Below are 27897 nucleotides of genomic sequence, written 5' to 3' on the forward strand. Positions count from 1 at the left end.
ACAGATAGGCGAAATTTCTTCCACCTGTTCAATTATTGATCCACTGCATCACAAGTAATTTTGCGCTATTTATTTATTTTATTGTATTGGGATCCTGTTCTAAAGTTTGATTAGACACAAAACTATTGCAACGCACATCACACCACACCTGAACTTTAATTAAATGATGACGTTATGCGGAAACTACATGGAGGTCGCTGCTAATTCAGAGGTATACATTCATCACTACTATATTTGTTTTTAATGTTTTTTTGCTCTAATTGATTTTTTTTCTCGTGATATATTACAGATAAGATAAGTGAGCTTTGGGATGTGGCGTCGTTGCACGTCGGACGTTTGGCCTATTACGATCACATCATATATTTAAAAGGTAGGCTACATTTCTTGTGTACGTAAACTTCTTTTTAGGATCCTACAAACGTTGCTTATTCAAATACTTGTGCGATATCCTTACAAATGCAAGCAGTTCTGTAGCAAGTCAAGTACAGAACTGGTTTTTGCAGGACTCACAAAACAAACTAAAAACTACAGTTGCAGAAAATGTATATTTCCACTCATTTCAATATTATTATTATTTTAGCAGTGTTCTTTTTGGTCACTAGGTGGAGACAATGTAACATAAGTAAAACGCAAAGTAGTATTGTAGTTTCATCATGCAATTGCTTTTTAGATAGTTCATGGCCTTCAAACATAAACGTATGTCCTCAATTTTCAGTGTAAAACTTTATTCTATAATTAACTAATAGTTTTCAAACTGTATGATTTTTGCACTTCCCATACTAATTCAGTGCATTTGGCCTTTCAAAATGTTGTAATGTCAAGCATTGACTTCCATACAAGTGTACTTGTAATTATGGAGGACGTAATTGTCGTATGCATGCACGAACGAACCGCCGATCCCAGTTGTGGACAACGTTCCTGTTTTTTGAAGGCCGCAGTTTGTTTGGCTTCAGCCACGCATCAAACTGTGAAAAGTGGATTTTATACTGGCAACCTAAAAATACGGAGGCCTTGTTTGTTGTAGTTGTCTCCAGTTTCAACGCTCCCCTGCCATGATCCATGAAACCTAAACCTCTGATGTGCGATGCCTGCCAAAAAGGACCAAGAAGCTCACAAAAAGGTTGTTTTTCACACACTAAGGGGAAAGTCGTACACGAACTGTTGGATTTTAATCACAGTGGAACGCCGAAAACGGTCAACACATTGAATTTTGTTTGGATTTTATAACATTTTTCCCACAGGAAATCATGAATATAGAAAGCATCTGTTCCAGGATAAAAAAAAAAATGAAACCGGGTTTCAAGTGTATAAATAAGCTTAACATTTTAAAAGAAGGCTTAATGCAACATTGGATTTTCACACTAATATTGAATATTTTGCTAGCTAAACATTCAGTGTAAAAAAAAAAGAACAAACAGCATATTACGTGCAAAGAATGAGAACTATGTTGTAGTTAATTGTTGGTTTTAAGTGTTTTTAAAGGCCTCTAGGAAAAGTCTCGGTCTGAACGGTCACAAAAGCTTGCATATGCCAAAAAATAAAATCAGATTTGTGCATTAAAACTTGCGGTAGGCCTACACTGTGATTAATTTCCGAAAGCACTATAAATACGGATGTCTTGCAAAACGATTTTGCTACGAGACAAAAATGTCGCCGGTACGTTTTGTTGGAGAAAAAACATTGTGGTCAATGCACATGGCATTAAACTACGTGTGTTGGACTACCTTTTTTTTAAAAGCACAAATTCCTGATACCCTCTTGATATTTGTAAAAGTCACTTTACAGCTCAGGCTTGCCATATGACGTCATGATTTATGTAACGGCAAAAAAAAGGAGGGAAAATAAAAGGTGTCGATAAAAAACTCGGTGAAATGAACCCTCCTTGGAAGTTGGCTTGGGTTCCCTCAAAGCGACCCCCCCGTAACACCCCCACTGCCGGAGACCGTGGCCACGTCAAGGAAAAGTTTTGCCTTTAATGGTCTCTGAATCTGTTGACGTCCTTTCTCGCTTGCTTGCTTTTTCAGATGTAGCAATAAAGTCGGCCATTTTGGAGCGGCGCCACATCCCTGTGATGACCACAATCGAGCCCAGCGCAGCTTTATTGCGTCTTTTTATTTTCATATTGTCTAAAATCTCCAGGCCCTCCTCCCACGCCGTAAATCTTTTATTTTGACTCTGCTTCTTTTGTTTTTCCACAAATTTACGAGCGAAGGTGCTAAAAAGCAGCGCGGAGTCAGCTCGGCCGCAACTCGTTTTGCGCTGGACGTTCTTGTGAAAGGGGAAGAAAAGTCAACTCTGATTTTCCCTGTCCTCATGTGATTTGCGCCATAAAATGGCTCGTGTGCCTTTTCAGGTTTCAAACCGTAAAAAAATTCAAACATGCCAGTGTCCCCTTGCGAGATTAATAAAATCCCCCAAATCATAAAAGTAAAAACCAGGCAAGCAACATTCTGTCTCTAACTTGTAATACGCTACCTATCCATTTCTTGTGCCAAAACATATCTTGACTTTTTTGTAGTTATGAACCTTTTTTTTCTCAGGAAAATTTCACTTCTCAGGGAATTTATACCCAACCCTTTGCCCAGTTACCCTTTCCTGCCCGTGCGTCCTTCACACTTTACTAATAGGAGGTTTCCATGTTGTGCTTCTCTCTCACGGGTGCCTGCATACACACACACACACACACTCACACACACACACTCACACACACACACACACACACACACACACGAGAACGTGCATAAACATCTGGGCACAGCTGAACCTGTTGTAAAGACCTCATAAAGACTCCACATCTGTTTATTGCAACGGCTGCCTGCCGATTCGCCAACACGGGCAACCCACCCACATAACGTGCACCCACATAATAACCCGCATTAAAAAATATATATGATACATACACTTGCACTTACTATCAATAGCATAGAGTTAAGACAAAAACTACAATTAACTCCATTTGAAAATGGGACATTTCCATCCGGCAGTACTGTGTGCAATATAAATAAAGTGCGTTAGTTTTTAATAAAACCTGCTGTTATTTGTTCCCAATATAAAAATCTTAAACTACTAATTGATAAAACACTACTTTTAGCTAAATTTGAGTAATTTGAGTAGATTTGTGCACCGTGCTGTTGAATTTATGAGGCGCAATTGTGTTTCTGTAAATATTGCAATACTTCACAACCAAAATAAATCCATTAGTGACTCATTCCACACTTTTTAGTCTTGGATTGTCACTGCAAGGTAAAAATATTTAATACTGTATACATAAAAGACTACACTATAGACTTTGGGTGTTAAATATACGTATCTGAAACATATTTTAGTTCACTCATACTGTACATAATCATGTTTTTCTCCATAAAACTGTAAGTGTAGTATGTGTATGCCTAAATTTATTTAAAAAACAGTTTTTCCCCAAAAAGGACAGGTGCATATGTTATCCATCATTTATTTTAACAACTTTTTAGTGGTCCGACTCCATTGTCCCCTCCGTAACTTGTTTGCCACCTCCTTTAGTCCTTCTTATTCTGTCTTCGGGCCCACTCGGCTTTTCGGGACTCCACTAAAACTTCAAAGGTGGTGTTTACTACTGTAACCGGAGCTAGTCTGAGCTATAGCTCGCACTAATGAGTGCACGGACCACATAGTGCACACAGCAACACATGTTCCCCTCACGCAGGCAGGCAAGCAGGCAGCAACATTCCCGAGCGACACCATCACCGCCGTGTCGGGGAGCCAAAGATCCATCACAGATTAACTACCTTTCAGCACCAGGCTTTGTTGTCTCCATTCTTGCCGATGAAGATCTCGGCCTCCAATGTTTACATCTTGCTCGGTGTAGATGTGTGCCAATTATCCAGCGTTAACCCACATTTCAAAACAAAGCTTCAACATGTTAAGCAGTTGACAAAGGGATTGTAACTGTGGGAAGTAGAAATGAGATTTTTCAGGTGTTTCTATTGCAGACTTTTGGGGTTTTCTATTGACTTTTTACTTTTATTCCACAGCGGTGTTGTTTGCTGCTTATCTTGTCAAGGCAGGATGGATGAAGAGACAGAGGTCAAGGTTGGTGTCATTTCTCTTTTTAATTATTTTAATTTAGTTTTAGGGGTGAAAAACCACACACTAAAGGAACAATAATAATGTGTTAATTATCAATTATTAAATTATGAATGTTGCCTAACTCCCAGTTAGCATGATTGGTAAATTTTGAAAATCCACTTACATAAAAGGCTGCCCACACTTCTCCAAAAATATTTCAAAGATTGCATTGAATTGTACAGGTTAAGTGCCAAACTAATTCCATTTTTAAAATAATTATTTCCCTACATCTCTTTGTATACTCCCCAAAAGCCTAACATCTAAACAGACATATTCCTTATACGTAGACTGCCTTAAGTATTTTCCTAATATTTTATTATTCACAAATACAAATGACTCAGTTCAATGAATACAAATGGAATCTTATGAGATAAAAAACAAGAATGCAACAACATTAATGCAACAAATATTTCATAGCTAAGGTAAGTGAAATTGTTTTTTGGGTGGAATTTTAAACAGACAGACAACTTTTTGTTTATGTTTTTTTTTTTAAATATTGATGAATGTGAAAAACAAGGTAAGCAAAATGCCTTAAGAATGCGCGCACACACACAGCTAGAGTTTGGCCCAGCCTAAATAAGTCCATTCCAGACGTCTAATCCCTAGGTTCGCCGTGTTTGTTTTTGTGTTTACGGAAGAATGTCAGCCCTCCGAGGACGCGGCTCGGAGAAAGGCCAAACCACGGGACCCCCGGAAAGATTCGGCAAACATGATTAAATTCTAAGTTGTTATCGAAGGGATGCCATTAACATTTGCGCCGTAAATGCAGGCTTCCCTCGAGGCTTGAATCCATAGAAGTGTTCAACACAAGCATTGTGGTATGAAAAGTATCTTGGTGACATTAAAATGCGGGATTCTACCGAGGCTATCTATCATTCTTAAATTCAGTTCAATGAGCAAGGCTAACTGTGCCAATAGCACCAAATTGAATGTAAATCAGGTATATAAAATGTACTTATTAGCTTTTGTATCGCGAGATCATAGATCATCATACTGCATCTCAACACATAAAAAAATGCAAATACCTCTCACATAACTATATTTCAACAGTTTGAATTTTTTTGGAGCTGCACCCCTAAAATCATCACCCCAAAAACAAAGAGTGTACAGTACATATTTCACATGTACTAGTGCACTTAATGTTCCCTCAATGACTTTCTGAAAGCCAGAAATCCAAAACGCTTAAATGTTTATAATATCCCGCTTATAGCCAACTTGCCTTCAGGGGAGAGTCCCCAGCAGTGACCCCCTCGCCTCTGCCGCTGTTTGGGTGGGTTGGGGTTGGAGGGGTGGGGGGGGCTTACATGCTTCATTCCCATTCTCCTCGGTCTCCTCCTCCTGCGGTCCGCTTCGAGAATGTTGAAAGGAGAACAAACCGTTTTCAAGGGAACTATATCTGAGTTGGTGTTCCGGGAAGGTCGCTGAGTCAAAGTTGTTTTATAGTGGCCGAGCGGCAGCTCAAAAAACCCTCGTGGCTTCGTCCCGCCAAAAACCGATCCCAGCCCATCAAAAGGGCGCTCCATGGAAAATTTGTCACCGCACCACAAAATCCAATTCCCCCCCCTTTGTGGGACTTGACTCGCCGTCTCCACCTGGAGGTATAGCACCTGCACGGCTCTCTACGATGACCATCTGTCCATCAAGCCCCCTAAGAACCTGTTGTAAGACGCACTCAAAAACGTTGCCCAGTGGACTGGGGTCAAAGTTTAAAGCGGTCCCATTTCCTGTCCAGACATACGAGGACTGAGAACCCCCTCCTCCTTGAAGTGCACTTTTTCTTTCTTCCTGCTTTCGACACGTTTGGAGCTCTGTTGTTCTCGTGGGATTAATGCTCAACACCTTTTAAAAAAATTACTTTTTTAACCAGTGCAGCACCACTTTTAACTGCGTATCAACGTATGTTTAAATGAGGGCAGGTCGCAGGGTTGAAAGATAAAGTTGCGAATCTTAGACTTCTCATTTGCCAACCACTTCGTCCAGATCATCCAGGCGGGGATTGTGATGTGTTCCCTGAAGACGTAGTCTCTCTAGCATGTCCTGAGTCCTTTCCGCAAGCATCCTAGAGATATCCATGCTTTTGGCTTTTCTAAATGCGAAAGAGCATTTCTTCTGAACCTTTCCAGATGACTGTGATTCTCCAAAAGAAAACAGACACCCTTTAAGTGAAACTTATTTCGGCCGCTTGTGTCAGAGATCTTGTTTTCTGTCACGACCCACAGCTTGTGACGATAGATGAGGGTAGGAATTCAGCAAAGTGGTAAATAGGGGCCACAAATAAACGATAGAGTCCGCCAAGGCCAAACTGTTAGGCAGAACTAGTACGTACATCAGTAGGCTCCGTTTTGGTTTTGAAAGATAATGGGAAAAATGTTTTTTTTAACATCTCAACTAATTTTTAAAACCGAAAAAAACTACAAAAAAAAGTACTTTCTTACTACACTTAGTGTTGTGTACTCAATTGCCAACACAGAATAAGATACTAATTAAGATCTCATTTGCTTTAGTAACATTCAGACTGCCGATAATACAGCCTTAAAAACCTGATTTGACTTAATAAAAAGCTCTTTAGACTGCAGGATTTTTTTCCTTCACACACATTTTTTTTCAGGTTCCATACCGAAACATAGCATTTTTTTAATTTTTACTACCTATTCACAAAGCTTGGTGAAATCTGGGACTGTGTCTAAATTGTGTGTGATTATTTAGGTTAGTTTACTTGAAAAATGACAGAAGATGAAAGGAAGCTTACTCAAACAATGTGAAAATAGATTTTGACTATTATGATCATGTTTCTTGTGGTGTAATCCTACTAGGTCTCAAATGAACAAACTCTAGTTGTCACTTTTTTGCGCTTGTCAGCATAAAAGGGGAAGAAACAGCCAAGATTTATAATACTAATGCTCCAAAAGGCTTTTCCCCAACGATCTTATGTTACATTTAATTAGGGGCAGAATCGTTTTGTGGGTCGTTCTGGTCCAAATCAGTTGATGTATGAGCAGAAAAAACACAATTTAATAAGTTTTGCCACGTCACGCTCTGGTTTTGTGCATGCGGGCAAGTTCTGGCCATCAGGCCGTTTGTACACCGACACCCTTTAAGCGTCCCCCTGCAAGGTGCCATCCGGAACTGTAGCCAGCCAAACGGCTAGTATTTCTACCTTGGGAGAGCCTGTGGTGCAGCGCTAATAGTCGTCAAGGCAAGATTAATGTGAACTCTTATTGTCGTAATGATGGAGTGCGCCATGGTGGTTTCAGCCTCTAATTTGCGCATGTGTGTGGAAAGAAACAGATGATATTAATTGACATGTTAAGCACGCACATGTATGGAACCTTAAAATACACCAACTATAAAGTCAATGAAAAAAAGGCTAGCTCGTTACAAAAACTGCAGTTTAGTCCAATGAATATACTTGAGAAAACACATTGGGAGGCGGTCCAGTATGATTTCATAGTGTGTTAAAATTAACTTTTTAAGTTGTGTTGTGTTTGTTCAAATCAAAGACAGATAATCTGAGATACTGTATACAGCGCAGGTGTCAAAGTGGCGGCCCGGGGGCTAAATCTGGCCCGCTGCATCATTTTGTGTGGCCCGGGAAAGTAAATCATGAGTGCCGACTTTCTCTTTTAGGATCAAATTAAACTGAAGAGTATAGATGTATATTAAATTTCCTGATTTTCCCCCTTTTAAATCAATAATTGTAATTTTTAATCATTTTTTCTGTTTTTAGTTCAAAAATCCTTTTGTAAAATCTAAATATATATATAAAAAAGCTAAAATAAACATTGTTTTAGATCTATAAAAAACTGAATATTCGGGACTTTTAATCCAGTTCTTTTAATCCATTTATTTAAAAAAAATCTAAATATTATATCTAAAATGGTCCGGCCCACATGAAATCGAGTTGACGTTAACGCGGCCCGCGAACCAACCCGAGTCTGACACCCCTGGTATACAGGAAAATATGATTTTTGAGTCTCAAGTTTTTACTCTTTCACTTTTTGTACTTTTGTGTTATCTCTTGCTTGCTTTTATTATTTTATATTTTAATGTAGAGGGCTCAGCGGGTGGCAAATTGCAACTTCCATAACCATGCTAAACCAGTCATCACTAAATGCGGTTGATATTGAGGTCGTAGCTTAAGCATATAGTTCAAGGGTTGGTCACAGGGTTGGGAGCTGAGCAAATATGAAGGAAAAAATGAAAAACACCTTCACAATCATGCGCCTGTGCGAATACGTGTTCGACGCCAGCGGGTGTGATGTGATGTTGAAGTGATTGACAGCCGAGCGGTCGCAGGGGCAGTTGTGGGAAGAGAAGGTCCTCCTTGCTTTTGGTCCCTGAGGGAAACCTGTGGGTTGCGAATCTAAACACCTTAATGAGGAACATTGGGATGTGCTCACGGACATTAAAATGGCTCACATTCCGACCTCAACCGATTTCCTAGTGACAAGTGACCCCCAACCTCACCCCTTATTTGTGGGAAAGACTGAGGAGGCTTATGGAAAGGTGTTGCGCAATGATGATGTCATGCTCTCGCATGAGTTGTTGGTAAGGTGATGCTCGTGTGTTTTATGTAAGAAAAAGTTGGTGGTTGATTAGGGTGGATTGTCACTATATTAGTGGTTATATTTTCGTTTTTCACAACAATATTCCCTATCTGCAATAATTTTTGAGATCAGATCGCCCATTAAAATGGATTGCATCAAGTATATAACTGAAACACATATCAACATCTGACTGCTTTAATTTTTTTCAGCCAGTAATAGAAGCAAGAAATTTAGTAATTTTTCGCAATGGTTGCTGTTTAAAATTTTAGGCGCTGTTTTATTATTGTTCAAAGTAACCATTATTTTATGTTTTAGGTATACTTCTCTTCAGTGAGTGTTCTTTTCCGACATATAAAAGCACAAACATTGTTACACTCCGAGATTGTGTTGTTGATTGATGGCATTTTAGCTAAGCTTTTAAAATATTTTAATATAGAGTAATTATTTTAGGATAAAATAACAGAATTAAGAAAGCTAAAACCAAAAGCATTGTATCTATTTTTGAACACCTTGAACACAAAGAGGGCAATTGAAGAAAAGTAGTTGAACAATGACATCATTGTTAAGTGGTTCTGCTGTATTAAGTGAAAGAATGACCGATTTGTTGTCTTTACGAGCATTATCAGCCAAATCGTGGGTGTCGATGACAAAGATAAACAGAATGAAATCACACGCTAAATTCGTCCGAAGAATTGATAAAGTCAGAAAGGCACGATTGGAACGCAGATATGATTAAAAATCAATTTTATACGACCATATAATTTTCGAAATGACAACCGATTTATTCTAGCCATGTCCAAGTTGCATCAGCAGTCTGACCCAGTTGAAAATAGCATGCAGATGATTTGACGCCAAATGCTTATGAAATTACTCTTAAAAATGGATGGATCAAACTAAATTGAGTTTTGTGAGTAATTTGTCTGTTAAATTGTGTTTTTGTATTTAAAGTACTACACAAACCATGCAGAACAACACATTAAGCAACTTTAACATGAAGTTTCATATAGTTTCATAATCTTTTGGCCTATGCTGAGCACAGTCTGCACATAACATGACTGTTTTTCTTCCACCGCATCGCCGCAGGGGAGCGCGGGCCAACGGCCATCTGGCATTCAAGGTGTCCTTCGAATGTCGGGAGGTGTGAATCCGATTCAGCGAGGGTTTCTTGCGTGGGCCACGGATCAATAAAGTTAATTGAAAACATTCACATATGAAATTAACCATTTCACGGCTCGTTGTTCCTGTAAAAGCAAAAAAAAAGACCCCCACTTGGATTTATTAGAAAATGGAGGAATTCAGGGTGTGGGGTTTCAGTGAGGTACAGTTAGGTTTCTGTTTGGATGCAATACTAAACCTCAGCATTGGTCTTGTAGTTTTCTGCTTAACACAAAAACGAACCACTTGGTTGTCAAATCTAAATAAGTGTGGCTCACCTTTTGATTTTACTTTTAGTCATGACAGAGAAGTTTTAGTATCGGGATTGAAATACTATAAATATATCATTGAATTTATTTTGCGATTTCCATCGTAAATCACTGTCTATTCAGTATTACTTGCATGTTCACGATCCAGGTTTTTTGAATGCAAATTTATGAGCATGCTCTTTTCGGAAACGTCATGAACGTGACAAATCGCGTAATTCCTGATTAAATCCGCAAATTCAGAATAGCGGGTTTGTTCATGGTTATTTTAGCCTTAACCAAGTTCTCATGGGTCATTTTTTATTCCTCTAATCAGAATATGGAATTCCCCTCATGACCTTTTTTTCCTCCTAGATATAATTAATTTGTTTAACACTCTTAACCACTACCCGTGCATGGGACACAGTCCATAAAGATGATTAGTTCAGCCATATCGTCCTGTTTTTTTGTATGATGATCGTTTGGTCAGGCGCTCCCTCCAGGCCACGCAGGAAAGAGGAAGGAAGAACAGTCAGTTTTTTTTTAAATAGCCATCTCTCACTGTGGCAGTTTACCTTAGCCGCCGTTACGAGATAAATCCTCCTGACAGTTGTCTGACTTTCACGAGACTATTACATGCGCTTGCCGCTTTATAGCAAAATCCTGCACGTTAAAAAGCAGGCATGGAAGGAATTAGCCCGCTTATGCCCCACTTAGTGTGTTGTCAGGGTAACATTATGGGATGAGCAGTGTTGGGAAGCAATGAAGTGCATTGGGTGTTGTTTTAGATGTATGTTTTCTTGCTATTTAATGAGTTTAAAAAAACGGATTTTCCAGTCCTTGCTTGTTATATTATTCAATCGCTGTTGAAAATGGCTTATTGAAAAATTAGTGAGGTAAAAGTTGGAGTTTAAGTTTTGGCTGATCGATCGGGTTTGGGGGTCGGCGGTGACAGAATTTGATCCAGGGTTCATCACTGAATTCAAACATAAATTGAGAGAAGCAATATATCTCCATCCATGGCCGTATTTAAAATAATTGGCAACTCCATAATCATTTGTGGCTATCTGGAACCCAGGAATTATCTAATTTAAAATAACAGACACACAAGTAAGGTGCATTTTTCTTCCCATTTCTTTCACTTGCAGATTTACCATTTTATTAATCACCTAACTAGTCCCAGTCAAAGTGGATCAGGCGCCAAGTGCTAGGTTGGATGTGAAGAAATAAACTGGTTCTGTGAAATTAAAGTTTGGTACATACTTGAAGTATTTGTGTTTTTTATGTGTGGCTTGTTTAGATGTGGCCTAATGAGTGACAACATAAGATGCAGTCAGGTTTGGCCAATTTACAAACTGAGTGTGAGCATCCCATTGTGAGTTGTGGTCCACAGCAGCTCCTTGTGAAAGTTCTCATTTTGCATACGTGTCTGACAGTTTGGGTTAAAAAATGCATCGGTGACTGTAGTTTAATTGCTCCCTTCTTGATTTCGTACCCAAGAAGGTAGTTGAAGCCTGTGCAATGACCACATTCCTAACTCATAAAAACTCCAATTGTCATAAGTCAAGGTAATATTGTGCTTGAGTACAGCATGATTGCAATCTAGCGAACAATCTGACACGTGTGACGACAAGCCCCGAACCAAAGCGGGTCACCAAAGACACTGGGATTAGGAGCGTTCGGCAAGGAGGGCTTTAGCGTGAACATGTGTGAAACGCTCTACCGCGTTTGTGAGCGTACGCGCCAGATCGCGTGTTTACGCTGCTAATGGCGGTTTAATTTGATAAGCGGTTGGCGGATTTGTCGGCGCTCGGCTGGGACGGAGGCGGCCAGCGCTCTGTATATTTTGGGTAAACACAGACAAATTCATTCCAGGTTTCCCTCCTGCGACTCTTGGTCTCGCTTGCCTGTGTTTGTCTGTGTGTAGTTTGACACGGAGCGTTTGCAGTGCAACTATTTTTCCTATAAGGAGAACTTACAAAATAGATCACAGGTGTCAAACTGAATGCCATAATGTGGCCATCCGTGTCATTTTTTATGGAGCACGCTAAAGTTCCTCTCGCTACTCGGACGACACGGATATTGCACGTATGCCTGCACCGTTATAGGAAGCTTTATTATAAATGGATTCAAATGTGTAGGGGTTTACACTGTCTTCATCTGGACCTCGCCTGGCTTCAGAGGGTGTCCTAGGTGAGGCGGAGGCGTTTTGAGTCGGACCTTCTAGTGTAGTCACAACATAGGGTTCCGAACCAGAGGAAGCAGCCCCCCTAACCCTCCCCAGCCCGTTCCCAAACAGGATGGGAGGATGAGACCACACGCACTAAGTTGTGTGTTCTGTACATATATCTACATATGGATCAAATACATACACCATGTTACGCTCGATTGGATTCCGGCACCTATTCTAATGATTTCTGCTTGACCCTGATGCGTTTCCGACTCCCACACACAAGCACGCGCTCGCTCGCACACACTCTTTCACACAGTTCGTGTCGGTACAAAGCACCACGTTCCCAGAGGAAGCCTCTCCATGAATGGCTCCACTGTTTTCCTCTCTAATCTTTTTATTCCTCCTTCTCCTCCTCTTCCTCCTCCTGTTGCTCACAAGGAAGTGAAGCCAGATAGACTATCGGCATAGATAGGCCTGTCCAATAACTCATGAAATATTACACATAACAGAACAAGTGACTCTTCCATTTCGTCCTCCATGTGCTTCGGGGTTTGACAATATATCCATTCGCAATCAGTAGATTCGATCTTTTCGTAGCTATCTGCGAAACATTTTGCAGAGAACTGCCTCAATTATTTTTTTTTTATGACCTGTGCAAATTTTATTCATTCCATAACCAAGCTTGTAACTTAATTTACTCGTACTGCAAATACTCCAAGCATTGAAAATTATTGATATTAAATTTTATTGCTTCATGCCACTCCAAAACAAGTATTTTATTGTGAATTTCAGAATCCATTATTTGTACTAGGCTGACTTTGCTGAGCAAACTAGAAAACAGCGATGTACTGTAACTCCAACATACAAGCAAATGTAAAGAAATAAGTCTTGGTGTGTCGGTGTGCGCCAATAGAGAATGTTGTTTAGTGTGACCTTGACTCTGACTCCCATCTCCGATTGGCCATTTAGCGTGTATTGTGTTTGATCAAAATAAAACTTCCGTTTCAATAATAACCCTCCAACCAAAGTATAGCGTAGCCAGACCGTAAACCGTCGTGTGTGCCGTTTCTGTGCGTTTTAGTCATGTTATTGCAGGTGTTTGGTAAAGGAAAGTGTGTAAGAATCAGCTGGGTGCACCATCCTTCATCACCTTGCATTGCGCTCATGTTTGAGAGTCGAGATCCAAAGTATTCTTGCCGTGGACGTGAGGGTAGCCTCGCCGAGATCCGCAGCCACACTGCGATGCTTTGATATATTATATGTGGAAGCAGAGGGGGACAGGAGGTACACCAGCAGCGAATGTGTGTGTGCATCTGTGCACATGTGACAGTGTAGATGTGTGGCAGCGGAGGTAGCGCAAGTCTGTAAACACTCCCCACTGGCCGACACCGGCACCTTCACACTATGAGGCGTCAGGACATCCTGTGTCCTAGAGATGAAGTTGATAAAAGTTGCATTTAATCATTTGTTCCAGATGGAGTCTTCTTTGTCATTGGCGTCGTACTGTTTGGATTAAAGCGGCAATATGTAGTAGTTTGAGGTTCAAATAACCACACACCGATGCTGAAGTGGAAAAATTGATGGGATGTGCCAAATGTGCTGGGCAACTGTTGTAAAATTTGTCGTCGCTACCATGCTAAAAACGGTATTTTTTCTTTTCCGTTGGGTTTATTGAATTTCGTGATGAAAGCGTGCAGGGCTATGAGATTTTATTTGACACCCCACCTGGTTGGCCACATCATCAAAAGCCAGCAGGCCTCCAACGAGCGGGGCGAAGCGAGATGGCTTTCGCAGCGTCTCCGCTCGAGCGACACACCCCGCTTGCGAAGCGGCGAGTGGTGAAGGGTGCACCACGGTCCAGTGCACCCACAAAATCACCGCGGTCAGCACGTCTGCTGCGCGAGGGAGTGGCTTCGAGAATGAGGCCCGGGGTAAAGAAAAGCCTCCGCTACCAAAGCAACAATGAAAAGTCTTTATTTTCTTAACCCCGTCGACCTTCAGCTGACTTGGAACCGATCGAAGGTGACGGCAGTTTACAGTGAATTCGCTTCAAGGCGGAATTATTGAAGCCTCGGGACGTAGTCGTCTGTTCGCTTCGAGGGAAGGGAAATACAACATTTTGAAAGCCATCCAATCCTTTTATACTGAAGCGAGCCGGGCCCCATCTTGTCTTGTAAAATCACATTTTTTTCCCTCAGGTGGTGACGGCAGCAGCTGTAATTACTGAGCTCTGTCCAGTCCCAGTTTAGTCGTCAATCGGTCACGAACCGAAGGATTTTCCGCCGTCTTTCCAACATTGGTGCACGGAATGACGAATAGGATCGTGCTTCCGCTACATAAATGTAATGGAAAAAAAGGTTAGGAAACACTACCCTAAATCATGGTTGGTCCAAACTAACTTGTATCACAATATCAATTTTCTCCTAAGTAGTCTTTTCCTCCATTTTGCCATCGTCTTGAACAAAGAATCACTTTTCCACGACATCATTTGACTGTACGTACTGTACTCGTATTCATTTCCTTGAGTTCGACTCAGCATAGTGGCTTATCCCACGGCACTATACAAATCGAATCGTTTAGTAATGATAACATCATACTCCTTGAATGGATTAGCCTCATGTTTTCCGCCATAGGGGAGGGTCCAAATCTGGCAGGCCATTTGTGGCTGTAAACGAAGGCAGCCTTTAATGTGCCCATGCTGTAGGTAAAAAGTGCTGTCTTAACAGTCCCCCTCTGAACTTTGCCCTAACGTCGAGGGAAGCGACACCATTTGCTTCTCTGCTGCTCGACGACCTTCCAGGACCTGGACCCGCCAACCACCCACCCGCATGTGTGGGTGGGGGGTAAGCCAAGTGCTCTGAACAGGTCCTGCAGTTGTTAAATGGATGTAATGCACATCGGCATCTAGTTACTGTAAGTTTGGAAGTGGATCAACTCCAGAAAACCTCACAGTCACTTCCACCTTCACAAGGATGAAAGGTGTTCTGTGGTTAAACCCCCCTCATGCCCCCTTTTACTTTGCTCACCCCCTCCCCAACCGAGGGTGTGGGAGTATTGCTCAGCGTTTTGGCGCCCGCAACTCCTGTGGCCGCAATTCCAGCATAAGCACATTACAAATTCACACTTGGGCCCCCACCTACTCCCCATTCAGCGCTTTATTGCCCCCAGATCTGATACAGTCGCAACACGGCTACAAAGAGGCCACTAGGCAGGGGGCGCCGATGAGTGTGCGGAGGTGGCAAGATGAGTGTATTTTGGCAGGGGTTTCTTGTTTGTAGTAGTAGTAAGTGAAAAGTTCCTTTTATTATTTTCTGTTATACCTTATTTACTCTAATGAATTTAAGTTGTAGAGTTGAGAACTTGAATTTTCACAGTTCAAACTAATAGGATGCTAATTCTTGGAAATCAGTACCAGAATCTGGTTTAATCGGAAATTAAACAATGTTATTTTGATTGGAACAATCTTTGGACCTTCCCAAAAACACACTTGTGTCATTGAAGCTAATGTTTGGCTTGGAAGTGGAATGCTGAAAAGTTAAATGTTGATAGAACTTGCTTCTAAAAGTTTTTTTACATTTTTTTTCAAAATTCGAGGACTCCATGACACCTGAAGGATAGGTTTCCGCCATTATGTAAATTTTCCGGATTGCTACATCCGTTCTACTTCTCCACGCACACACACCCACGTCGGCGGCATGGCAAGATTGACACTCAGTAAACTTTTACAGGTGCGCCCAAGCGGATAATTTGCCTGTTAGGCGCGACTAATGAAATCTCCACCCATGAAGCCTCAACTGCAGCCGGGGCAGAGGCCAACTTCCTGTTTGGATAGGCACCGCTTTAAAGCCGCGCTAGAGAAGTGCATTGGTGTCCACATGTGTGCTGAGTGAAAGAAGGAAATTTAAGTGGGTAAAAATGCAAAAAGGGGCAGGTGGTCCTTTCACCTGGGGGCTTCTTCAAGGAAATGTTAGTCCTATGCAAGCATACATATGTCAGCAGATTGTAGGGGCCTCATTTGGCCTTTTGCATTTGAGCTCTAAATGACTTCATGATGACGGCTCGTTTAAAAGCTTGGATTCGTTGGTAAATCGTTTGGGCAATAACGAGCAATTCCTTATGCTTTCTTTTATCTGCTCTTTCTTGTTTTATTTTCCTTTCCCCCTTTTTATTGGCTTTTACTTGTTACACAACGCTTTGCTTTTCCATATTTTGCACTTTTCTTTGGTTTTAGTTCGAGTACTATCATTTTAGCATTTTGCTTTTGACTTTTTTCTTCCTTCTAAATTCTTTCTTTACATTTATTATCTTTTTTTCTCAAACCTTTAATTCATTTGTCCTTATGTTACTGCCTTTCTTCCTGTCCTTTACTTCACTCCCCACCTTCAATGCAGTTTTATTTTTGATCCAGTTCATCTTTTTTGTCTTTCCACTTTGTTTCCTCTTCTCATCCTCTGTTTATTCTTTCCTCATTCCCTCACTTGCCTCCCCCTTCCTCACCCACTCTTTTACCACCTAAATAAAGTTAAGTGGTTAGACCCCAACCTCCCAACCTTTTGACCGTGATGCGACGTATAGAGATGTCATAGCGCCAAATGCTAACCATTTTATATTTAAGACTGAGAAGATTAATGAATAATTCTGATTACCTCAAGGACAAAAACTGTATTTTTTGTTAGCTGTCAGTTTATTGCTCAAAAATTATACGAACAATATTAACTAGAAATACAAAAATACACGAGATCAACGAGTCGGCCGGTTAACAACAAAATGGGCGCCGAGCGGTATGCAGCGCTTTGTGTGCTAACGAGCTATGTGCACGTTACCGCAAAAAAACGGCAAGATGAAAAGGCCTTTCTAGAAATAGCCCGAGAGAATGATGTGTGTGAGAAGACGCAGAAGAAAGCAACACAAGCACAAATGGGATCGTGTGGGACCGAATGTTCTGATGACAATTTCAGATGCAACACTTAAAAGGACAAAGCATGTGTGCGTGCGGGCGGGTGTTTCCCTAATTGTGATCCATAGTGTGTTAAGTAATTCAGCATGGAGGGTGAACATTTCCTTTGCATTCTTTTCCCTTCATTCATGTTTCTTGAGTTTTGCTTTCCTTCGTCTCACGGCTTTTATATTTGCCTTTTCTGACCTTGCTTTTTGTTGACTTCATTTACTTTTGTCCCTTTCCTGTTGTGTTATTAATCCAGTTTTTTTATGTTTGCTTTCCCGTCTTATTCATTTACTTTTCCAATGTGGCTTTCTTCTCTCTTTGATTTGGATTTTTTTTTACATCTGTCCTTTTTTGTCTTTCCCTATATGTGTGATTACGAGATGGTATGATTGTCAGATGTTCCAGTTTCATCTCATGCCATACCCTCTTAAAACTCAATATGTTGGGTGTGAATGCCTGCAGGCCCGAAATATCGACTTTGTTTATAAAGATCTGGCCCATTTTGGTGAAGGCCCGTAAAAAGCCAAAGCCTTTGGTTCCAATCTGGATTGTGCCTGTTAATGAGCTTCACCACAGCGCCGACTTCCCTTTGAAGGACGCCCCGTTAAAATGTTTCATATTGTCCCTCGTCGAGTTCGTTCAGGAAAAATAACCCAAAACCTCCAGACCGCAAATCCACATAAAGCGAAGCGAACGAGGAAGCGAGCGAGCCGGATCGGATTCGCACACACTGACCACCGCATTTCAAGCCTTAGCTGAGAAGTTAAGAAACAGCGGATATATTTGGAGCTAAGCTTCAATCGAATATTCGGTTGATTAAAAGCAACGTGTTTCCGCTTTAGAGTCCCTGTCGTGTGTTTGGTTGGTATTTTAACATTCTTATGGTCATTATAGAATCATCTGAAATACATTTGTGTAGATTTAGATATACAAAAACATTCACACGCATGTATTCTTTATCCTCAGCGTAAAATTACTATTACTGCAGGTTACTAAGTTGCTATTAGTGAAACTCTTCTTCATTTGTTTGAATGTTTGTAGTATACTGCTGCCCTGTAGTCAAGTTCCTCATCAAAAAAGGCCACGGTTGATTAACTTGTCATTCTTTGGAATTGCTATTTTTACATGTTTTTATATGGTGGAATAGTACACAAAAATAGGGACATGTGGACTTGGACAGATGAATAGCATTTGACATTAATTCCAGTGCTTTGAAATGGTTGAAGTGTGTTATAGGTTTTGAGTCATGTGATGAATTAATGACATGACTTAAGGCACCACAGTATTTCTTCCCAGTAGTCTGTTTTTTTCCCATTTTATAGGGTTTGTTTTGGCAGCACTACTTCTAGTAGCTGTATATGAATACTGGATTTTTTATGGGGTCAAATCAGGTTTCAGGATTTGTGTTTCTGTGTAAATCTAATCATGAAATCTGGTTTTGTTATCTGTTGTTAGTGACATATTGATTGTGACTTGCTCCAGATGATGTACTTTGGAAATCTGCTTGTTGTGCATTGCCACTCTATTTTGGGGCCATTTTTCATAAGCACTGACTTCTTTGTTTTCTGAAGAGAATCGGTGCTGAGTTCCCTCCCTTGAATTAGCGTGGCTGAGAATAACCAGCTTTGCTCTTTTATCGGGATGTGTCAGCTTTTCAGACATGGCCGCCATGGACTCCCCTCCTCTCCTCTGTCTCCATCTGTCTGTCTCCTTCCCTCCAACTCTATCTGTAAAATTATTAAAAGACGCCTCGGGGTCGGTAAAAACGTGGGCTCGATTTCACGAAAAGTCTCTAAGGATGATGGGAAGGTTATGGGGTGAAGGGTGAGAATCTTGACTGATGGCTGACTACCCAAGAGGAACACCTGCACTATCTAATGACATCCAATGGAAGAAATGTATTGATGACCACCAAATTATATTACTGGGATGATCAAGTTTGGAAAAACAACTCCAATTTGTGTTTACGTACGACTTGCTGGATAGTATTGGAAACAGAAATTGTATTTGAGGGAGTTTGTATATATATAACACTGAGGTTGAGTACAATTATGATAGATTTCCCTTGTAGTATTGAACACCTTAAAAATCTTGGGGGGGAAAGGATCTATTATAGGGGATATTTGCAATAGCTTTAACTCTGTCAAACTATTTCCTGTGTTGTGATTGGCCTTTCCCCATCATGTGACTGGCGCAGACCAGCACCATTCGGGCAAAATTCTTGGGCTCTCCGCAACCTTCTCCAGGATGGAGCCAAGTTGTCGTTCATCTCCTTCCTGCTATCATCCCCTTATTTGTCTTCCGGACCCTCTGTCTCTTGGTGTTTATGTAATTACTAGCCAGTGGTTCAGCTTGTACGCCCTCGAGATAAGAGCAAAGATGGTATTAATGCGCCAAGGGAAGGAGTGCATTATCGTATTAATGAGGAGACACCTTATCAAATTTATGAGCGCCGGAGTCGGCGAGGCTCATCATTCTGCCGATATGAGACAAGTAATGAAAGAAGTGGAGATGGGAGAGATGAAGGACCCCCGCCATAAAAGACCTTATTGATGGATTCGTCTATTAAAACGTACACTGTGGATTTAGAGTGTTTTCCTATGATATTGATACGTCGCACTTCAAACGTTGCTTCCTCTGTGGTTTTCCCTCTCAGTGGCGCGCCATCCTGGCCTTTAGAGAGCGCAGGAAGTGGAGCGCACTTAAAAGGGACGTGCTCGCTCTGATCAGGAAGATGTTTTAGTACAGGAAAGGTTCAGTTTTAGACCGCAGGAAGTGTCAAACTGGTGTAAATGTCTTCTGAGAGGGCTCGTGCTTACTTGTACTTCCTCGTTGAGGCCTTGATCGTTTATTGAATTATCTTAAATAAGATTGCCAAAGTAACTAAACTCAGGATTTATTCTTTGGAGGCAGCCACCTCGAACTCTGATATCATCCAAACGGTTATGTGAACAGTTTTAAACGCAGTTATGATAGTAGACCAGTATTGAGACAGGTCCATCCTCTGGTCCTTTGCTTAAATATTTTTCCGTGAATGTTTGGGCTTCAGAATAAACTATTACCAAATCGCGGATCACCATACCTGACACTTTGTCCGGGTGAGTGATAAAAGACTACCAAAATCGTTGGTTAGTCTGCTCAAATTTTAGTGTAAATAATGATCCCGAAGGTCTAAATGGTTGATTTTGGAGCTCAAATATTTTGACTGGGAATGATGTGCGAAGTAACATTTCTGTCACCATTGTAATCAAAATGTTTGACACCAACAAGCTCATACCTACTTCAGAATTAGCGGTATGACGAGCTTTTCGCCGTGACGGGTCATAAATCAAGCGACACTTGCGCTTCAAGTACGTGACAATCGCTATCAGCACCGACGCTGACATCCCAGGACGCGACGGAGACGCTGGACAGAGACCTCGGCTTGATTTTTCTCACCCTCTCCATTGCTTAGAGGCCCGATAAGAGCTCATGGCCACCAGATACGACAAGCACTCTGTCAGCTTTGACACTGTCCGCTCCGTCCACGCTAGTAACGGACGCGAACAGTGCATTCGCGCCAGATACTTGTTTCTGAAGGCTTTGCAAAGTACATGGAGCAATGTTCACTTTGTTTTAGTGCAAGGTGTGCTTATTTAAGTGGTGGGAAGTAACAACGTACAAATATGGATTTTTTTTTAGAGAATCTGTAATTTATTTCAGTTTGACGAATTGGTACTTTTACACCAATGTGAAAAATATATGTATTAGTATTAGTACCTTGGACTTGTTTCAAACAGTCTTCAGTGGAAAGCAGTTTTGCGTGGGTAAAGTATCTTACGATAACTATTGTTGTGAATCGGGACTATTTAAATGACGCGTGGGAACTTTTTTTAATAGACTTGACAAAAGAAGCGTAAGGAAAATGCAAGGTTTTTGGTCAGGATCCAATCAAATGTAAAACAGCAGGTTAACAGCTTATGCCTATTTCTACATTTTCTGGTGGTGAGCTGATGAACAGCTGATAGTGCTTATGGGTGATTCCCCCACCTCCCCACCATCCTCATCCCAGCGAGCAACTTTCTCGCACGCTGTAAATCTGACTAATAAGGCCTCAGAGCGCCTGGCCGACCTGCTTCATTTTCCCAATGATGAATAAGCGCTGCCTCTCCCAGAAGACAAGCAACCTGATGACATTCAACTCACTCAAAAGTCACCTGAAGCTGGCACTCTATTAAATGACTTTATTCAGCGAATTTTTCCATACCCTCTAGCGATTACCCCCCGTGCAAACTAGCAATCTGCAACGGGTGGGCCATAAATGGGCACCAAATTGAAGCATATTGCGGAGACCCCGTTGCGCTCATCAAAAGGTCCATTATTATTATTCTAATTCATTAAGGTATTTTATAGTATTTTTCTTTTTTACACGCATTTGTAAATTAATACAATGTGAATAAAAGCTAAATTAATGAAATTAAAATAAACAAAAGCCAAAATACACAATAGTTAGTACCACTCTAAAGTTGATTTTTTAAATAGAAATTAAATCATGCATGTCTTTGACGTTAATAGACGTCCAAATTAATTCAAACTGGGAGAACTGGCTGTGAATGCTCATCTTTCAGTACCATGGACCAATGAAGGAATTCGTTCATTCGCCCCCTCCCAGTAAAAATGGATTGGATGTCAAGCGGCATCAATGGCTGTCATTAAGTCATAATTCATGCATGAAAAGGTTAAACTGGGAAATTTGCCGTTCATTTTTTTTAAATTCTTCTACAATCACCGCAAGGTCAACGACAGGCTAAACATTGGGCCAGAGGCCGGTTCTGCTTTTCCTCGCCACCGCCGCCGTCTCTCAGGTAATCGGCTGATTGCGAACCCGGAGACAGACGTCTGAGGGAATGTCCTCACCCCCGCAGGCTCGTTAATTACGCGGCGCAAAATGCGCACACGCCGGCGGCGGGCGCTTATCTCCCGCTTGAATGACGCTAGCCGTGATACGCTGGCCTCTGACGGGCTCGGGGAGGAGCTGAGTGTGATAAGCGTGCTGGGAGAATGCGAATGGGTGAGTGGGTGAGGGGCTCCCTCGCACTCTCCTAAAGTTGGACTGTTTACTGGAGGATTGCAGTCAGGTGCAGAATTTTAAATTTTAAAATGACAGTAGACTATATTTTGGCCACACATCCATCTTCAAAAGTTGCAGTAATGATTCAATTAGATCCTAATTAGTTTTCCTTTCTCAGTTGCCTAGGGCCGCCCACAAAAAATCTCCAAACAGATGATGTCATACCCAGAATGAGCTACAGATTTTTTGCCGTCTGGTAGCATGCTATCCATAGGGTTTCTGTTCTCTGGTGGCCATGTGACCGCTATGTTTGCAGTAGAAAGCTAGACATAACCTTTAATTTTGGTTGTGATGTCACAATCAATCCCTAATGCATTGTTTTTGGTGAAATAAATATGAAATGGTAAGATGCTTACTGAAAACTGATAACTGGGAGTACTTTTTACAAAGATATTCAAATATCTCATTTTCAAGGTCCCCTAGCCAAGGATGTTTTGCTCCATCTCCCGTTTCCTGGTCCGCGAAGCATCGCTTCGGACCATAAAGATTAGATCGGCCCTTGGCGTACCCCCCCTTGAGCCCCTTCCTTTCTACACATTTAGGGGAAGCTTTTATTCAATTACGTATGATTCCTGTGTTAAGTTATCATGCGTTGTAAAGCTGACAGTAAATGCTAAAACAATATGTGGAATGTGGAGCCGGACTGAAACGGGCCATTGGAAAACAACGTGCCATAGATGGATGCTCGTGGATCCTAAAGTTCAATTAGGAATGGCTTTGATTTACTGGAGAGCACATTACTGCTCGGTAAATCTCTCATCACTTTTTTTTGTTGTTGTTTTATGGCAAAAAAGTGCTGTCGTTTGGGAAAGTACAAGCGAGAAAAGTCCAACTTAAGGTGGTGGACCACGAAGAATAGGAAACATTCATCCACACTTTTAAGCCGGCAGTACAGTTGCAATGGATTTGATAGTCTAAAACTGACTTGGAACCTTGGCAAGCAAAACGCAACACGCTGTTGACTTGATGATTTTGAGACTCGCAACAACCTGAATGAAAGCCAGCATGTTTTCCGCATGTGGGGCCTACATCTTGTCTCTGTTTATTTAGCATGGCCAGACAACATCTGCTAATAGGACTTTTATAACCAACTGGTCCTCAAATGGGATGGTTGGTGACGCTATGTTTAGTGTTTACACGCCGTCGTCTGAAATTAGCCCGGCCGCAGGAGCCCTTTCTAAAATGGACATCCTTGTTAAAGAAACGCAAGACATTCTTTGGTTTCCGCTTCTGCCGCGCTCCCTTCTCTGATCGCAGCACTAATCACAAGCGCTCACTAGGATCGGCCTCGCTATGTTTAGTGTTTACGACACCACGCTTGTACGGGGCCGCAGATGCGAGCGGAACATTTGGTGGCTCAGTTTGAATTCACAGGTTAGCACATATGGGAGAATTCTATTTTGGACTTTTGTAGTGCAGACTCTTTAGCTAGTTAAGAAACAATCCCAAGATTGGTTGTTTTTTTTACTGGGTCGTTTTTCCACTTTCACTAGTTGTGATTCATTCGGACTGTTTACTCATTTGCTGCTATTTAGTGTTTGTTAGTAGAAAACCTAAAGTGTTTCAGAAAGTGTGTGTTTCTGGGGGATGCACATGCAGTGGAATTACGACCTAGGAGTTCAGAGTTCAAGGCCAGGTTCTCTCTGCAGTGTGTAGCACAATGATGAAACGTTTTGTTTTCAGCAGGGCATCGATAGGGAGGGTGTTTTCACGGACGGTCAGGCGTGTGACGGAAGACGTTCACGTGGAATTTGGATTTCCGCGCGTAGAGAAAATAAACTGGCGGCAAGACGAAGAGGCGACATGGGAACATCCAGTTCGCGCATCTGGTGAAGATTGTTAGCAGTGCCTTTTTTTGATGGCTCTCAATTTAATTAATTGGTTTTACCCCCAAATGTTGATGTGTAAAAAGTCCTATATTTTTTAATTTTTGTCATAGCAAGGTCCATAATGCGAGTTTCATGTGACTCACCCAAACGTAATGGACATGTGGCAGGCGGTGGGAACGTCAGAGACCACAAAATCATAAGAGACCATGACGTTGTTTTATTTCAATTACTGTGAAACGTGTTTATTTGGTCATGGGTGTCAACCGGATAGAAAGGTGTGGGCAGCAGCACCTATGGGAGATGATATCACACCCGCGCACACACATTTACACGCGGCGGACTCACACCATGGTCAGTATTGCGGTGGTTCTGGCCTCATGCTACATTGGCACCCGAAGTCCGTGTCGTTCCCTGCAGCGTGAACGGTCGTGGGAAATGAAGGCAGACAGGAAGTCATTTTGGCGCCTACTAGAAAATAGATATAAGAATAATAATATGTGGGAAAAGGGTGTTTAATCTGTACTTGTCTGGTAAAATGAGATTCGCATTAGCTGTATGTTGAAAGTGTTCCAACTCAAGTATTCTTAAATCACTAGTTTTGTAGGTTTTTTGCAATATTATGAATTCAAACTCATCCTGGCTTTATATTGATTACATTTCAGAAAATAAATAAAATAACCATAAGTGTTTTTAATGCACATGACTGTAATGGCAACTAACCCGCTCATATTCAAAGATGTTTGTCTGTCAACTGCAATCGATCAACAGGAATTCCGCCCTAAATATACTCTTTTTAAAGTATATGAAACGGCAAAAAAACTGGAAAATGTTGGAAAATCAAACCTCCAGGTTTTGTGGGGCCCCCCAGTTTTAGAAATCACTGGTCCAAACAGAGCCAGAAATCAAAACAAAGCTCCTTCACTTTGCCTTATTGTGAATCCAATAGTGAGTTTTACTTCTCCCAATCCTTCGCCACATCTGATGCGATGAGACGTTCCGATAGTCTCGCCTCACCGCCGCCGTGCACGCTCGAGCTCTCGGGCGCAGATTATCCAAGTCTTTTGGCGCCCGACTGCGGCTACGGAGCTGACAAAGTGTCACCCAGATGCTGAGGGTGCTGACAGAAATGGGGGATATTGATATTTTGGAGTGGCGAGCGGGTTGTTGATGTGAATTCATTTCCCCTGGTGAAAGGTTGCCGTTTGAACTTTGTCTTTGTTACTTGACGGGATTACTGTAGGAGGAGACCATAATACAGTCCATAACATCTAATGTTTCTCAATCAAAGGACATTTCTCTACATGATGGTGAACTAGAACATGAAGCTTACATATTTATTTCATATCGATAACATATATTTTCCAGATAATGCTTTCAATGACAGCACTTTTGCCTGTCAACACTTGAGATTCAGTAGCTTTAGACATTAAGGATGCATTCAAAATAGACTTTTTTTTTCCAGGCTTCTATGTACTTAATGTGATGTCATGCTACACATACTTAACACGCCCAAACTTTGTCCTTGACACTTTCACACCTGAATGGCAAACACTAGCCTATAGCTATATGGACACAACCTACACACACATCCGTTAGCACATTAACAAAAACATTCACAAGCACTTGGTTATCAAAAAGAGAAGTTGCAGCTGTAAGGAGGCCTGCCTACTGTAGGTTCCACACACACACATACACACTAACTGATAAAATGTAAGAATTGACTGAATTTTTGTCAGCATTGTTCAAATACAGACAGATATAATATTTTTAATTGCATTCAAAATGAAAGCCTAAAGCAGTGTTCATTCTGCATGTGCACGAATTATGAAATGACATAATACGACATTTGTTTTAATTCTGTGCCGTTGTTTTATTCCATTTCAATCATTTTTACGCGACATTGAGGTGTCATCTTTGAGGAAGCAAGATGGTGTTGGATATTTCATCAGCTTCCAGCACTCTATGACAGCAGATTAATTGTAAGCGTTCTGTGTGTGTGTTGTGTTTAAAAGGCAGAGCCATTTCCGCCACTCGCGACGTGGATGTTTTTGTCTGCTTTAAAGCCCCTGTGGAAATCCAATCTGTGCTTCCTCCTGCACACCGTGCAGTCAAAATATACTTGTTTAGACTTGGCCGACATTTTACGCCCTTTTCCAGGGACCGCCCCTGGAATTGAGGGCAATGTGGGAGGTTTAGAAAAGCTTAATGGAGATTTGTGGACAACCTTCTGGATTTTTTTAAGGGGAAGTGATTTAACTAGATGATGGGCAAACCCTTTAGTCTTTAGGTTTGTAGTTAGTTCTCCTAGAGTGCCATTCTGACTGAGCATCATTTTCCATCTTTATATGATTATTTTAAATCAATTTTCTCAAAGGTACGAAACTAAGGAATGCCCTTAAATGTCAAATTCTCACGCATTTTCCCACTTGATGAATCCGTTGACTTTACTTGAAAATTCTTCTGTGCCTCTTTACTGACTGATACTTTTTTAACAATGGGATCTTTGTGTTCTGTGGTTTGGGATAAACAGTAGGACATACCTACGTACTAGAACATCTCAGTTCTCTCTATTTGGGTTTAACAAATTGATTTTAAATCTTGGCTGGTGTGTGACCCCAATTAACATTTCAACCAGACTGTCCAAGTTTATTTTTTATATTACCTTGTATAGTATAGGTCACGTGTGTCAAAGTGGTGGCCCGGGGGCCACATCTGGCCCGCCACATCATTTTGTGTGGCCCGGGAAAGTAAATCATGAGTGCCGACTTTCTGTTTTATGATCAAATTAAAATGAAGAGTATAGATGTATATTACATTTCCTGATTTTTCCCCTTTTAAATCAATAATTGTAATTTTTTAATATTTTTTTCTGTTTTTAGTTCAAAAATCATTTTGTAAAATCTAAAAATATATTTAAAAAATCTAAAATAAACATTGCTTTAGATCTATAAAAAAACTGAATATTCAGGGCTTTTAATCCAGTTCTTTTAATCCATTTATAGAAAAATATATAAATATTATATCTAAAATGGTCTGGCCCACATGAAATCGAGTTGACGTTAACGCGGCCCGCTAACCAACCCGAGTCTGACACCCCTGGTATAGGTCATATTAATGTTACTTTTTACATGAAAATATACAAATAGGGGTGTGTAGACTTTTATTTTTGAACATTTGATGCTAAAATGACTCAAGATAAAATACGATCATGCAATCTTTTTAGGCCTAAATTTTATTTGTTTGTGATCGCCACTTGCTGACATGCGCGTGGGTTAATCCCTGCCCTTGCCGACCGGTCACACGTGCACGTTTTCCCCCTGTGGCCTACAGTAGCTGCTGTTTGAGCATGTGCTCAGCCCCATACAGTAATTCCTGTCCATGCACTGTAATCACAGATCAATAGAAAGTGATCAATTACACACACGCACTTCCATCTGCTACCTGTTTATGTTTACAGATGCTGCTGGAAAAGCCTTGTGTAGATTTATTGTAACCATAAAAAGGGCCCAATCCCCTTCTTTTTAGACATTTACACACATACACACGCGCAGTCTACAGTATGGCGGCGTCATTAATGCAATGAGCCGGATGTTTATGTGACCTTTCTCTCTTTAGGCCTGACCCCAGCAGATGACCCTGGAAAGGGATTAGGACATGATGCGTCTAATTAGTCCCCCCAATCCTATCCAGCCGCCTCTGACTCATTAGGACTACGCACATTTGTCTGAAAAATGGGTAAGTCCTTCACTTGATGTGCCTATTACAGAAATTTGTGGAGATTTAGCCTGA

The 27897-nt window shown here is 41.1% G+C and overlaps 1 long non-coding RNA gene across 1 annotated transcript; it reads left to right on the forward strand.

Annotated features, from left to right (window-relative positions):
- Positions 1-95: 95 nt before the first annotated feature.
- Positions 96-27849, forward strand: LOC144064182 (uncharacterized). The gene is made up of 5 exons (XR_013296730.1): positions 96-211; positions 290-370; positions 1025-1120; positions 4011-4068; positions 27724-27849. It is a non-coding gene; the product is annotated as an uncharacterized LOC144064182 (long non-coding RNA).
- The last annotated feature ends 48 nt before the right edge of the window (positions 27850-27897 follow it).

The sequence above is a fragment of the Stigmatopora argus genome, chromosome 19 (genome assembly GCF_051989625.1).
Source record: "Stigmatopora argus isolate UIUO_Sarg chromosome 19, RoL_Sarg_1.0, whole genome shotgun sequence".
NCBI lineage: Eukaryota > Metazoa > Chordata > Actinopteri > Syngnathiformes > Syngnathidae > Stigmatopora > Stigmatopora argus.